Consider the following 15,700-nt stretch of genomic DNA (forward strand, 5'->3'; position numbering starts at 1 on the left):
TATCTTTCAAACTAATGATTTGATCGCAATGGTACTTTGACACAGTGTACGAGACACCTCCCGCTAATTTTTGGTAATAGAGTGCATTGTCAAATGGTTTCAGTTAAGACGTTTACTCTTGACTTACATGGTGTTGCCAAGCATGCAAACTATGCCTGCGAACATCCTTTATCCTCATCCCGTCCCTCCTCCTGGAATCCTTCCCTCCCCTCCTCATCCCTCCCTCAACTCACTTTCCTCGCCTCCCCATCTCCGCCCCCCTTTCCTGTCTATGGGGGATAGCGGACGTTCGATTGCGTAGAATAGTCCTGCTGACTCATGCGACTTTGTCTTTAAAAGTCAAGAGTAAACGCCTTAACTAACACCTTTTGACAATGCACTATACGAGTATTACCAAAAATTAGCGGGAGGTGTCTCGTACACTGTGTCAAAGTACCATTTCGATCAAATCATTAGTTTGAAAGAGATTTGAGAAAAACGATGACTCGCGCTCCCTGAAACGGATAGCAGTAGTTCATTAAATTGTCATCCCTGCGTTGACGTCGCAGCTTCTGTGGTCATACAAGATTTTATTGATATTGGTATAAGTTAGAAAATGAAATATTGCTTGGTTATGAATGTGGGTCTTTGAAGACGAATTTTTTGTTCGGATCTAAGAGTATTTTATGACATTGCAGTGTCACCGGAGGTCTAAGTTCTTTACTTTAGCTTTCATAGAATTCGTTCTCCTTTAGTTTTCCATTGCTTCTCAATTCTTCTCTTTCTTTCTCTGGTTTACTCTGTTTTGCATCCAATTTTCTTATTATCCTTTCCCCCTCCCCCCCACTTCTCAATTTTGGTCACCATTTTCTTCCGAATTTCCTTCCTTCCCCTTCCCCATACAGCCAAGAAATAATAATAATAATAATAATAATAATAATAATAATAATAATAATATTTTATTATTATTATTATTATTATTATTATTATTCTTCTCTTATTATTATTATTATTAGTCCGTCCATACTTTTTCTCATCCGTCTTCCTCTTCCCCATGTCTTTTATTTCCTCTCCTTCAATATTCCTGTCCCCCCACCCCACCTCCATCCCCCAACCCCCATGGTTCCTTCTACCGTCTCCTCCACGCCATCAATCATCGAGCGATCCTTCTATCACTCTCGCCTCTCACCCGTGCCTCAATAAATACTTCATCACCGATATTCACTTTCTCCTCGTGCGTACGGTTATACGGCGCCGTTCCTCGACCAGGATCCGCATCGTTCTCGTGGGGGAAAGCAACGTCGTCCCAGGATTCATCTCGGTCGGTTGGTAGGTCCGAGTTCGGAGTCTTGAGACCGCAACGGCCCGTGCTGGTACAGGGCCGGCTTTAATTGGAACGAGTCCCCTCTTATGGTTTCTCATTATTTTTTTTCTTGCCGTTAATTCTAGGCCTGTGAAGTGACGTTAGGGAATTTTGTTTTTTTATTTTCCCGTGGTTTTTCTTGTTAAATCAAATGAGTGTCACTTTTGATTTCATCCACGCATTGTTTCCCGGTCATTAATTTTGTCCTTATAGCAAACTTAGATGGTCACCTGTTGTGAGCTTAATTTTTAAATTGATGAATTAGTACAAGTTGGTATTTAAGCGTTTCCTTAGTTTTTTGCGTCCATGTTTTATTAAAGTCTCGCCGTATATACGTTTTTTTTTCTTCGCCGTATGAGAATCGTGACGGGAACACAGGAGGAGAGTTGAGAGGAAAGAAAAATGAAGGCAAGGAAAGAAATTCAAGTGTTGAGAGAAACCTAATGAAAGCAACCGACTGGCATCGTATATAATGAAAGTCGTGTAGTAGAATGGAAATGGAACTTTTACGTTGGATTTGTGTTCTCACTTGTTAGAAGGGTCGAGCATAAATTGAGTAAATTGTGGAGTCGGTGTGCTTTCTTCAAGCGCTCTCGTTGTGCATGGCGAGTTTTTTTATTAAAAAATAATCATTTTAAATATGATGCTTTCAGAACTTCCCAGAAGGAGTTGTAAAATACCTTAGTTTTTTTATTTTTTATATATATATTTTTTTAGAGAAGCATATTTTCAAGCTTTCCAGAACTTAGGATTTGGATACATTCTAAACTTTTCTCTCGACGAAATGCTTTTAAAACTTTCCAGCGAGAAAATTTTCAGCCAAGTGAAAGTATTACTTTTTGCAGAGGCAGTCAGCCGCATTGTGACATGTTTTGTTTAAGTCTTCTCAGAATGGTTTCTTTCATTTACGCTCATAATCGTGGGCGCGTTTCAGTGTACCCAGCATTCACCAAGCAGATCGGCGTCGATGACCATAGCCGCTGTGACGCCAGCATACGTAAGCAAAATCAATTTAATTAGATCAATTTGATAAGAGCTCTATCGCGTTCGTGTCAGTACAACTGTCTGCTTTCTTTCACCCCCTCCTCCTCCTCCTCCTCCCCTCCTTTCCCACCCACCTCCCCTACCTTCCACCCCTCCTCCTCCTCCTCCCTTTCCCCTCACCCACCTCCCTCCTTCCTCCCCTCCTCCTCCTCCTCCTTTCCCCTCACCCACCTCCCCCTACCTTCCACCCCCTCCTCCTTCTCCCTTTCCCCTCACCCACCTCCCTACCTTCCACCCCCTCCTCCTCCATTTCCCCTCACCCACCTCCCTACCTTCCACCCCTCCTCCTCCATTTCCCCTCACCCACCTCCCCCTTCCACCCCTCCTCCTCCATTTCCCCTCACCCACCTCCCTACCTTCCACCCCTCCTCCTCCTCCCTTTCCTCACCCACCTCCCTACCTTCCACCCCTCCCTCCTCCCCCCTCCTCCCTCCACCTTCCCCTTCCACTCCTCCTCCCCTCCTCCCCTCCTCCTCCCTCCTCCTCTCCTCCCCTCCCCTCCCCTCCTCCCCCCCCTCCCCCCCCCCCCCCCCCCCCCCCCCCCTCCTCCCCCCTCCTCCCCTCCTCCCCCCCTCCCCCTCCCCTCCCTCCTCCTCCTATTCTTCTCCTCTCCCACGCATTAAACCGTACTTGGCCGAGTTGAATCCTTGGGACAGAAGGAGGAAAAAGGCAAAAAGGCGGCGAAGAAACGAAGGCCACAGCATGACTACAGACCGTATAGACCTACAGGCGCCAGCCAGCGTTACCGACGCCTTTGGCTCCAACGACTATTGATGAATTTTATCATCCGCTTCATCAGCGTCATTGCTGGGCTTATTGCTTTATCTCATTGAAGGGGTTAACGTAATGATTTGAATCCTGTACACACACACACACATATATATATGTATATATGTGTGTGTTTATTATATATATATATGTATATATTTTTTTTTGAGAGAGAGAGAGAGAGAGCTGGAAAAAAAATTAAGTATTCATCAGGGCCTGTAGGGTAGGTTGGAATAGTTTAGACTTTGCCTGGAATCTAACAGGTTCTGTTGATTAGAATTGCCTTAGATTTATCGGAGTCTGTGGGTTAGATTAACTTTGAACAATTACTAGATGTCGAGAAACCTCTCGACAAAATCTCTACCAGGCTTAGAAAAATATCCGCGACTCACGACAAAATCTCTCTCAGGATTAGAAAAATAACCTCGAAATATTCACGATCAGGATCCTTCGGGCAGGAAGCGGTTCCCGTTATTTCCCGAGCAGTAGGATGTACGCTTTTCAGGAGGGCATTTATTTCTGAAATGCTAGGAATCCGGGTTACCCACTAACTAGAGACGAGCGCTGTTGTTCTTGGCGTGTGTGTGTGCTGTAAAAAATCCATGAAATTGGTCCTTCATAATGTATTTGGCGCAGCAGCGAGACCATTGAGGGAAAGGCTGGGGCATAAGTGTCGTTATTCTCATCCCCTTTTTTAGAGGAATTTATTTATTGGTAAAATGGAAGGCTATTTTCAACCCGAGCAAACGTGCCTTAAAATACCTTCTTTTTTGTATTTTTAGATTATCGACTGTTTTGGGAGGACTTGAGAGAGAGAGAGAGAGAGAGAGAGAGAGAGAGAGAGAGAGAGAGAGAGAGAGACCCCGAAAATGAACAGGTGAAAGTGAATTGTAATGGATATGTGATGAATGACTGTATTGCCTAGAGTTTGCCTCTTTTTTTGGAACTTTTTTTTTTTTTTATGTATTTTCTTGAGGATAAAAAAAAGGTCTGCTTATAAGGGGGAAGAAGTAACGCCGTTCCATTTGACACTGAAATAGCTATTTTTTATTATCACATCTTACGATGATGAAAAATAGATATCTAATTATGCAATGAATTTCGTGTTGAAATCGAAGATCCCCAGGTTGCTGGTTTTGTCTCACCTGTTCCTTTCCCTTGACTGCATAGTTTGGGTTTCTCTCCCTGCCCCCTTGTTCTTGCCTTCTGATATTCCTTCTTTCGAGAGTGAGTCCCCTCTGTTCGCATCAACCATTTCTCCCCATTCTTTTCTTGTGTTTGTCAAGCCGGTTGCATCATGAAAAACTGTTTAATATTTTGATATTTTAATATGTTAAGATTTTAATATTTAATATTTTAGAATTGAGAACAGCTTAGGGCGCGGCGCAATGCCGTCTTATGAACAGTTCTCCAAAGCCAATTCCTCCTGCAACAAAGTTTGTATGCAAATCTACTTAATTTTACATAGAGGTGTTCTCCCCTGGCCTCACTCTTCACGCAAAACTAGCCATCACCTAACCTGTTTTTAGAGAAGGAGAATTACCGATCATTTGAAAGCGGAACTGTACCCATGAGTAGTGCCTGATCGGTGAAATCTCCCGGATTTCCAAATCAGGGACTAAACTGCAGCAGTCTTTGTGTGGTATATTTGTATACCTGTTTATTTGGATTTTTATGGAGCGCCTGAGAATTTTCTCAGTATCTAAATTATTATACTCATCCCGTTTTGCCAACATTGGCCAGAGGAATATGCAACGCCGTATTTTGCAGGAGCTGCAAGTTTTCAACGACAAGTATCCTGGGGTTATTTATTACCTATGAAATAAGAGAACCCCCTGATTCCATGTAACATGGTAAAGTAAACTTCATGATCTGGTGAATCACAGTAATTACCCGGAATAAGTCCAATCCCTGCTATCCGATCCATGTATATGGGGAACAGACTTCCTTATTTTTAGGGCAGAGTACAGCCGTGACCATATTGCATCCTATCCTATATAAGGGAATGAAAGCTTTCGTCTCCCATATGAGGGTTGAAGTCTTCAGTGAGACCAAGGAAGGTCAAGTACCTCAATGGAAGAAGAGAGAGAGAGAGAGAGAGAGAGAGAGAGAGAGAGAGAGAGAGAGAGAGAGAGAGAGAGTTGGAGAACGAACCCCTGCCTAAAGGAAAACTGGTTCTGTCTGTCTGCGTGGTCATCGAGGATACACGAATGCAGTCATATGCACAACTTGAACTCGTGCTCCTTTTTGTTCTTATGTATGTTTATATGCATGTATACATGAGCGCGAATACAACGCCCAAATCTATATTGCAGACAAAAGCATGAACGCTTAACTTGCCATCATCAAGAGTGAGGCTAAGTCTTATTTCATTTTTAGTAAATTTTGTGGGTTGAATTGAATTCTTTGTTTCTTGATAGAAGGGTGGGGTTTTTTTAACTAGGGGATACAGTGTTTCTTTTTTTTTAACTAGTTTTAAGTCTTCATGTGGAAGGATTTTTCTATTTTTGGACTTCAGGTAGCCATTGAGGAAAGGCTGGAACTTATCCAAAAGCAATTAGAAAACAAACGTTTGTAGTTTGAGGTATGGTCATTGTTTTTATAGATGAGGTGGACGTGATTAGATTTTGTGATATATTTAGATTATATACTGTTTTGGGATATATATATATATATATATATATATATATATATATATATATATATATATATATATACACACACACAATATATATATGTATATAATGTATATATTTATGCATGTATTATGTATGCCTAGTGTTTGTGTGTGTGTGTTTGGAGTTTTTGTCTGTTGGGTATTTATCTACCTAAAACCTAAGAACAGGTATAATGGCAAAGGAAATACCCATATGAAATTAAAAAAAAAAGGAAGAACCGTAGAGGGTTATATGTCGATTACCATTTCCACCTTTTTACAAACAATGGTTTTATTTTTCTTTCAGTAAAGAAAAGCTGCATTTCTACAAGGAGTTTCTGAATGACAGCCAAGTAAGGGATGCAGATGTCTTTAGATTCCCGCTGAGCCCAAAAGACAAGGTTTTGTCCGTCGTCTGTGATAAAGGATAAAAAAGATAAGGTCATCTTATCAGGTTTCCATGACCCATGTGTCAGATCCACGTTGTTGGTCATCTTCATCAGTGCAGGTTCGAGTATCTGACCTTTGAATCGGCAGGTGCTTCCATGAAGAGTTTATCCTATTTTTGGTGATTTTCACATTGGTAAATATGACAGATTTTTTATGTGCTGTCATGTAACTAAAAGCAAAAAGATTCTGTCTTGTAAGTAAAGGCAAAAAGATGCTGTCAAGGTATGGGAGTTTTTTTTTTTTTAATGTTGCATGATTCTGCTGGTCCGTCCTTAGGAAATCCAGAATTTTTAAACAATTCGGGAGCAGTTCTCTTTTCTTAATACTTCGACAGCGTCATTGAAATAGCAGTTTATGAAGCATATTGGATATTCTTTCACATACTCATGAGATTAAAAAAATACGCGCACACACACGCGCTATAATAAAGTGAAAATGCCATACTTGGACAGCATTAAGGAGAGACAATCCTTGACAATCCCTGACAACCTTTTGCTTTCAACTGCCCTTGCAAGGTAGGATCTAAGATCACCAACGTACAACGGAAAAAGGAAACGCCCCAAGATGTTGGGGCATGCGTGAATGATACCTTGCGGGAAATGCAGCATCTTGGGTACGCCCATCAAAATTCTGCCATATTGATTCTCAAAGCTTCACTCTCAAGTCTCTTAGGTAAAGTTTCACTGTCATGCCGTGAGTCACGTCATTTAAGCAATTCGGATCGTACTAGCTGGACGATTTAAGGTTTCAAGTTTACTTTCGTTCGCATTTTTGCTCTGTTTGATTCCCAAGTCTTATGCCGATCGTCCATTGTTTGATTTCTTTCACAAAATTCCAATTCGAGAGAACTTGTACTGATGTCATTGTTCGGGAATATTTGTGTAAGACTTTGCACCATTAACTCTCTTCATGTAGCGATATTTCATCCCTTTTGAGCATACTCTCTCCTCATTATTTTTGTTTTCATTAGGTTTATCTCACGCCTCATCTCCAGATATATGAAGCATTCCATTAAGCAAGCTTGATAAATCTTGTAGTGTTTTCGTGATTAAAATGGAGTCATCGGGGTACTCTAACCCCGTCAGGTTTTATCATCACTTGTCTAAACCGTTTCTTCCATCTTTTACAACTATTTTTTCATAATAAAATCCTTGATAAGAACAAACAGCAAAGGAGACCGAACATTGCCCTGTAGGACCCAATATTTACTGGCGAATTCACTTGACTCCATCAACATTAACTTGCATCAGCTTCGTTTATGGATACTTAATATACATATACATAATACACATCTTGATCTCCTAGATGGGGTGGGTTTTAAGTTTTAGCAAGGCTTTTTAGGATGCGGTTGCAGGGTCCTTATCATTCTCCGCCCTGATTTTAAGCCGTTGCAGACCAAATTACCAGGTACATAATTGAATGCTGAGGTTAATCACTCGTCTAATGTTTTGCATATATATATATATATATATATATATATATATATATATATATATATATATATATATATATGTATGTATGTATGTGTATATGTATGTATGTACTGTACACACACACACACACACACACACACACGTAAATTAAAAGAATGTAAATATAGCAAGCTTTCCAAAAGCGAAAACTACCCACTGTAGAGGATGATAGAGGGTTAAGGCCATTGCAAGGAAGGGGAGGGGGGTTTGTTTGAAGGAAAAAAAACTGGGCGACATGCTTTGGTGGAAAGAGATCCCAGAGAAAAGGTTATGGGGCCGGGGGAGGGGAAGGAAGGAAGGAAGGAAGGATCAAGAAAGAGAGAGAGAGAGAGAGGGGCGGGGGAGGAGGAGGAGGTAATTACCTGTATGAATCAGCAGGTGGAGGAGCGGCAAACAACACCTGTCTGGCGCCGCTATGTCGCCCGACCTATAGTACGACCATTTTAGGAAGAGACTTTGCCCCTCTGACAGAGACGGTGCCGTGTTGCCTCTTCTTCGATGTCCTTTCAATCCTACATCTGTCAAGAGAAGCCGATTACCTTTGGGAATACCTAATCTCGTCTTAAATTGACTTTGTAAATCCTGGATTAACCTTCGGACTTCAAGCTCTCATTGTTTGCGCCTGTTATCAAGCACGTGTACTAATAGAAAGTTCTGAATGAAATTTTGTTGTCCAACTTAAATTTTAGATAAAAAAAATTTTCAATATATGAAAATGATAAATGCAAGAAATTTGGAAACCTATATTTCGATCAGATGCGCTTTCATTTTCAGTTTTGTTTATTTGGATGCTGTACTGAGCAATGTTCTCGAGTTTACGTCATCTATTATAGTTTTTTATTACTGTTCCTTTGCTGTCATCGAAGTCATATAATTGTGATATAGTTTGGTATAATTTTGATTCACCCAAGTTTCATCGACATAAATCACGGATTTATATCCATCCTCTCGAACTTTTTTCATTGTCCGTAGAAATTTCGTCCGAGCACTGACCACATCTGTTCGTTCCATGAGAAAATTTCTTCCATTCACCTTTCCTATCTAAACCCAATTTGTTTTAATATATTCCGTAATGATTCCTTGCATCCATTGAATCCTATTTTTCTTTAAATGCCAACAAAATTTTTTCGAGTGTGGGAATTTCCTCTCTGAGGTAGAAATTTAGCACTGTCCTTCGTAAAGCACACTTATCAAAGTCATCTAAGTTTGTCCCCAGTTTTGATCTTGAGCGTTTTTCCTGTGGGAAAACAGGAGTTTCATATTCTTCCGTCTCTTCAGCTTCTTTAACGATACGATGAATAGTCGATTTACTTAGCTTCGCTGCTTCAGTAGCACGTAAAGCTGCTTTTGAAACGTCGTGTAAGGGACCGTCGTTCTTTTTGTCCGCGGTGAAGTACTTGTAAACGTTCCAAGCTATTTCTCGGGATGCTCCAGTCAGAACTCGTCTTAGAGAGTTTTCCATGATCGGCTGTGCTCAAGCTTGTTTCGTATAGAAATGGCTTAGTTCACTAACTATTAACTAAACCCATCTGAGAGAAGTGTAAGGTTTCTGAAACTTTAGGTGACCAAACAATGACCCATTAAAGGTAGAAACTTAGGAGAATAATCCTTCATTATTTCTCGGACTAAACTGCTTAACCATCCCGAAAATTACCTGCCTTAAGCCGACAGGAATTATTGGCAGCGCCTGTAAAAACATATGCCACGTTTCTAAATTACATTAACATCGACGACGATTTATGAACGAAATAAATTTCAGCGGGAGAGTGTACATATCCGAAAAGACCTAACACTATTCTTATTGCAATAAACACAATCGTTTTCTCTTGACAGGTTTAGAATTAAAAGGACGTCGAAGAAGTGGCATTAACTTACCGTCTCCGTCAGTGGGGAAAAGTCTCTTCCTAAAACGGTCGTACTTATAGTCGGCGACTTCCCCTTCCATAACTTCCCCCCCCCCTTTCCCCTTCCCCTCCCCTTCGCTATTGGGCCTGGCAGCTCTTCCCCCCCCCTCTCCCCCACACTGCTTTCATTCCCCCTCACCTCACGCTGTGCATTTCTTTGTGAGACCCGTTTTAGGGTACTGTTTCTCATGGTTATGTTTTAATTATTGTGATTATTATTATCTCTGTCTGTCTGTCTGTCTGAGCACGACAAGTCTCGTGCTGTTATGGCAGTGTCACGACTCTCCAAGCAGTTTCCGCCGGTGATTCTAATTGTGAGGAAAAAAATATCAAAGGAAAATTAGGTTGTTTTTATATTGTTATGCTGTGTTTGCATTGAGATGTACGTAGAAATGAATGCGCAAAGAGAGAGAGAGAGAGAGAGAGAGAGAGAGAGAGAGAGAGAGAGAGAGAGAGTTAACTCTCAATGTATGAAATCATTTCAGTTTTCAAGTGAAACCTCAATTTTTCTTGTTCATTAAGGAGAGTAAAATTTTGAATTAAATCGCCCTGGGGCGTGAACCGATCTCCAAAGTTTTTGGAGAGACTTATGAATTTTAAAAGAGTAAAATTGAGATTGTGGTTGCAATTCAACCGTAGATGTTTTTTTTTATAACAATTAGTAGTACAGCAAATTATTTAAGGTTTTTGGAAGAAATGCAAGGTCAAAAAAAAAAAAAAATACTAAAATCCCGATCAAGTCTGATCCAAGCCTAATACCAAATGGTGTTATCCCCGGAGGAAGATAGTGCCGTCAGTGCACCTCACGGGGTGCACTGTAGGCATTAGTAAAGGTTCTTTGCAGCGTCCCTTCGGCCCCTAGCTGCAACCCCTTTCATTTCCTCCACCTTGCTGTCCACCTTCTCCTAACAATTATTTCATTGTGCAACTGCGAGATTTTCCTCCTGTTACACCTTTCAGACCTGCCTACTCTCAATTTCCTTTCCAGCGCTGAATGACCTCATAGGTCGCAGTGCTTGGCCTTTGGCCTAAACTCTGTATTCCATTCCATCCCAAATGGTGTTGTCATAGTCAAATCCAGTACAGGATCTGCTGGTGTTATATTGAACGGGCTAGCGGAAACATCGTTCTATAGAATAGTCATATGAAAACCGCAGGTGTCCCTCTGAAGCCTCGTAGTGCCTTAGTGATTGAGGCAGCGTTGTGTGGTTATATAACACTGGCGATCGAACTGGAAGCGTGCTAATATATGATTGCGCTTATTCACCGACCGTGGTACGGCACTGAACATTTTTTTGTGTATACTTTGGAATGTACAAACTATGAGATCTTGCTTTCGTTGAGTGAAGTGTTTGTTACCCCTTCTCGCTATACCGTGAGCGTTCTGGATTGGAATGTAAAATTCAGGCTACTGGCCGAGCTCTGGGACCTATGAGGTCATTCAGCGCTGAAAGGGAAATTGACAGTAAAAGGTTTGAAAGGTTAAGTAACGGGAGGAAAACCTCAGAGCAGTTGCACTGTGAAATAATTGTCAGGTGGAAGAGAGAGAGAGAATGTGAATGAAAGGAAGCAGTGAGACATTTTACTTTGTACTGTTCTCCGTGAAAAGAAATTTGTAGTCAGGAGAGATTTAAAAACAGAAAGTATATTAGCTGGAAAAGAAGCAAATCGAAATGCAATTTAATTGAAGAAATCTTTTTACATACACCATCCTAGACATGGGCGGTTTTCCTGCAGAGAGCCAGTTGAATGCAAGGGCGCCCCTTTCTCGTTCTGCTCCTGGGTGAAACACGAATCCTGTTGCCTTCTGCAGCGGAAAGCAACGAGGGAATGGAAAAGCAGGATGATGAGATAGAAGAAGGTATAGGGTGCGGCATAACGTTGCCCATACCTCGATTGTATAATCACGTAATTGGCCTCAAAAAAGCCACAGTCTTTGAGGTCGCATGTCAATGCCACTTTAGCAAAGCTTCAATTACTCCATTTAAATTCATTGGCAGACTTGCTTGCTCTGGCCGGGTCCTCCTCCTCCTCCTCCTCCTCCTCCCGCGGGTTTCAGGACGAACTGGAGTCGACTCTCTCTCTCTCTCTCTCTCTCTCTCTCTCTCTCTCTTCTCTCTGATTTGTTTCGTGTTTGCTTGTATCTCGCTTTCATTAATCAATTTTCCAGTCTTGTCTTTGATGTTATGATACGTTGTTGAATCGAATTTCATTGGAGACATTTTTTTTCTTTTTCAGGGGTCCTTTTTTTATATTTGTTATATAGCTGAGATATTTATAATTCACTTTATTCATCAGTTGCCAGTAAAAGTATCTTTGACCATGCTTGTTAGTGATGGCTTTTTTCCTTGTATTCCCACCCCACCGTTTTTTTTTAAGTTTTCATTAAAAGAAAACTGTTGTGCCGGCTTTGTCCGTCCGCTCTTTTTTTTTTTGTCCGCCCTCACATCTTAAAAACTACTGAGGCTAGAGGGCTGCAAATCGCTGTGTTGATCATCCACCCTCCAGTCATCAAACGTACCAAATTGCAGCCCTCTAGCCTCAGTAGTTTTCTCATACTTAAGGTTAAAATTAGCCATGGTCTTGCTCCTGGCAACGATATAGGCTATGTCACCACCGGGCCGTGGTTAAAGTTTCATGGGCCGCGGCTCATACAATAGTATACCGAGACCACCGAGAGATAGATCTATTTTCGGTGGCCTTGATTGTACGCTGTAGCGGCTGTACAGAAAACTCGATTGCGCCAAAGAAACTTCGGAGCATTTTTTACTTGTTTTCTTATTGATTCCATACCAGCTGAATCCTTTTTGGGGAGGATTGTTGGTTTTCCTTCCGTCCACTTTATATATCCTATATATATATATATATATATATATATATATATATATATATATATATATATATATATATATATATATATATATATATATATATATATATATATATATATATATATATATATATATATATATATATATATACATATATATATATATACATATATATATATATATATATATATATATATATATATATATATATATATATATATATATATATATATATATATATATATATACATATATATATATATATATATATATATATACATATATATATATATACATTTTTATAAATATTTATGCTGTTCGCCCTCGAACATTTAGGGATAGAAATATCAGCCTGATCAAGACAGGGAAATTGCTTTGTCCCACGATAGAAGCGTCTTCAGTTCAAACCTGAACGTCCGTTGGAGAACGGGATAGGTAAGTTAGGCCTTCCACCCTATAGGAAAATTTCCCATATCAGCCTTAAAAATAGGTGGTCCTAAGGTCCTTTTTTCCTTTTTTCCTGTCTCTCGTGGCGAATGTTTTAACAGAGCGTAGACGCCTAAGGCATGACTGTAGGCCTGTTTTGACCCAGGCCGGTCAGGGAACGGCAGAGAGACTGGAGCATTCGTCTATTATCCCATTAGTGAAGTGAAGAAGCAATTGCGAAGACCCCCCCCCCCGGCGGTGTTGGTGCGCACAACGTTCGTCCTAAGGTAAAGTCGCTTTTTGTTCAAAACTTCGCCCATTCTTTTATCTTTTTTCTGTATTTCGCATTTCTTTGTTTCCTCTTTCATCCCCCACTTACTGTATATGTGTTTACGAAGTCTAGATTAAGCCTCATTATTATATTGTTAGCTTCAACCCTGTTATTCCAGTAAAATACCTAGGATTTAGGGTAAGCAAGATCAGGTTAAATCTCGATGCTTTGTATGCCTCGCATCCGAATGTTTGGAAGAACCGTTGCGTTTAAAATCAAATTCATCTCAAATATTCTTTGTTAAGGTTAATAACCCTTAACTGGCGACCTTTGGCTAATTAACGACTGTCTTTGAGGTTAACTTTTGGCTTCAAGTGGCAGGTTACGTGTAATCTTGGTTTGCAGGGCCGTAAAAATTACGTAAATTGAATAATACATGATCAACCAAGACCCTCACACGTAACATTGGCGACCTTTATGTAGAATCTAAAGTACATTTTAGAGAAAGAATCTGGAGAAAAGGAAATTAAAATTACATTAATTCCAAAGATAAAAGTCAGATATTGAATTCCATTTCATTCTTCCAAACAAGGAACCAGGCATAATAATAAGCAGTAAAGAGAATAGTTATAATAACGAGTGTAGCGAGAATTAGCGTAGGAAAGGGGTGCAACTCGAGCAGAGAATCACAATTTGTGTCGTTACTAAGGCCGAATCGCGGCCGAGCCGTTTCATGTACACAAAGTAATATACTAATCGCGTCGGCAATTCCGATCGTTATTGTTTGCATATAGCGGGAATCATTCAAAACCGTGTCAGTGAAGTAGCAAACGAACTGAAATAGTAATTTTACAATAAAGGTACCGTTCAACAACGTAAATTTACGCAGGCAGGCTAGCATTTCTCTTTTCATTCTTTGTTTAATGTCCGGGTGAGAATACGATAACAAAAGACAAAGTGTTTGGTAATTTCGTTTTCCATCCTTAACGTAAAACACTATGCATGATTGGTATATTTAAAGTAAAATCTGGATACCTGCATTTGTTGCGTTGTTTTTTGAATTTGTTTGAAAAAGAAAATACCCGCCATCTTGGATTCCTCCGCCGTGTTCGCGCGATTGTTTTGAAATTGTTCGAACTGTTTGTGAGAGAGAACAGCCATTTTGGTGTTCCTTCACCGCCAGATTGTTTTTTGAAATTTAGGCCTAACGGGACCTTGGCCACCATCTCAAAGACCTTGTTATTGTGACCAGACTGCCCCCGCCACTCTTGGGGTCATTTTTTCCTTTTTTTTTTTTTTTTCGTAGCGAACCCACCTCCTAATATCTTAGCTAGGAAAAAACCAAAAGATAATTTAGGCAGGGAAAGATAGGCCTTAGTTAGGAGTAATAACAAGTTCCTATACGAATACCTACTATAAAAATCATATAAAGAGAATTTAAAATTTTACGATAAACTTTTGTGACGTCGGCTCCCAGGAAAATTAAGATAATAAAGTAATCCCTAAGGAAGCCAAGACGACGCATCTATATCATTTTGTTAAGATCCATGCCATTGTGCATGTATAAAATCTTTGTTTACATGTTCTCAAGCAGCAAGAAATTCGCTGATTGAAAATCTCTCTCTCTCTCTCTCTCTCTCTCTCTCTCTCTCTCTCTCTCTCTCTCTCTCTCTCTCTCTCTCTCTCGTCATTCAAGTAAGCATTCCTAACCTAAGTGTACGTGACCCTCTTCAAAGAAAGAACGGCTGACACTAGGCTAATTAATTCGAATACAATAAACCAATTAAAAGAAAACACCTCTGTCCCACAATAGATGAGGACAAGTTAAGAGTAATTACGATGCAGTGATAAACTGTCGGTCACGAGTGAGGCCTGCTATCCAGACCGAAGCAAACAGTAGTTTTCACCCTCTGAAAAAAGAAGGGGCCAGCACTGGGGCCGGTACTGGGACCAGCCACTCATGAGGATCTTTAAAGAAAAAAAAAAAAACCCAAATTCACTTTATTCCACAGTGCCAATAATTTGCAGCACTGTCATCACTTGAATAGCTTCTCTCTCTCTCTCTCTCTCTCTCTCTCTCTCTCTCTCTCTCTCTCTCTCTCTCTCTCTCTCTCTCTCTCTTTTACCTTCCCTTTCTCTCTCATTCGATTGTTGCACTCTGCAGGGGGTGTAGAGTGCCTTTCCTCCCATATAGCCTAGTTGGACTCCAGTAGAGGGTCCCTAGGAACACATTGGCACCATAAGTGCCACTAAAGAAAACAAAAGGGAACACAGAAGAGAAAGTTCTTCTGGGACCTAACCTGCACCAGTGCCTAGGGATACTGAGTGCCACCAGTGTGACCTGTACACGGCACACCAAACTACAGTGCCACCTTTTGAAAGGGTGCCACGTCATTATTGAAGAGACACTTCCTCGCTGCCCAGCACGCCCAGTCGACCTGGTTAGACGCCCTTCCCCCACCAGAACCATGGCAGCAGAGCATTATAAAACTTTCCTGGGGCTGGGGACGGCGGCAGGTCTCACCCGCCTCGAACT

General features: G+C 40.7%; 1 long non-coding RNA gene across 1 annotated transcript in view; it reads left to right on the forward strand.

Moving 5' to 3' along the window:
* The window catches only part of LOC136835666 (uncharacterized), a 139,174-nt gene that overhangs the window by 20,699 nt on the left and 102,775 nt on the right, over nucleotides 1-15,700 (forward strand). The window lies entirely within an intron of this gene.

Source organism: Macrobrachium rosenbergii, chromosome 55 (genome assembly GCF_040412425.1).
Source record: "Macrobrachium rosenbergii isolate ZJJX-2024 chromosome 55, ASM4041242v1, whole genome shotgun sequence".
Taxonomy (NCBI): Eukaryota; Metazoa; Arthropoda; class Malacostraca; order Decapoda; family Palaemonidae; genus Macrobrachium; species Macrobrachium rosenbergii.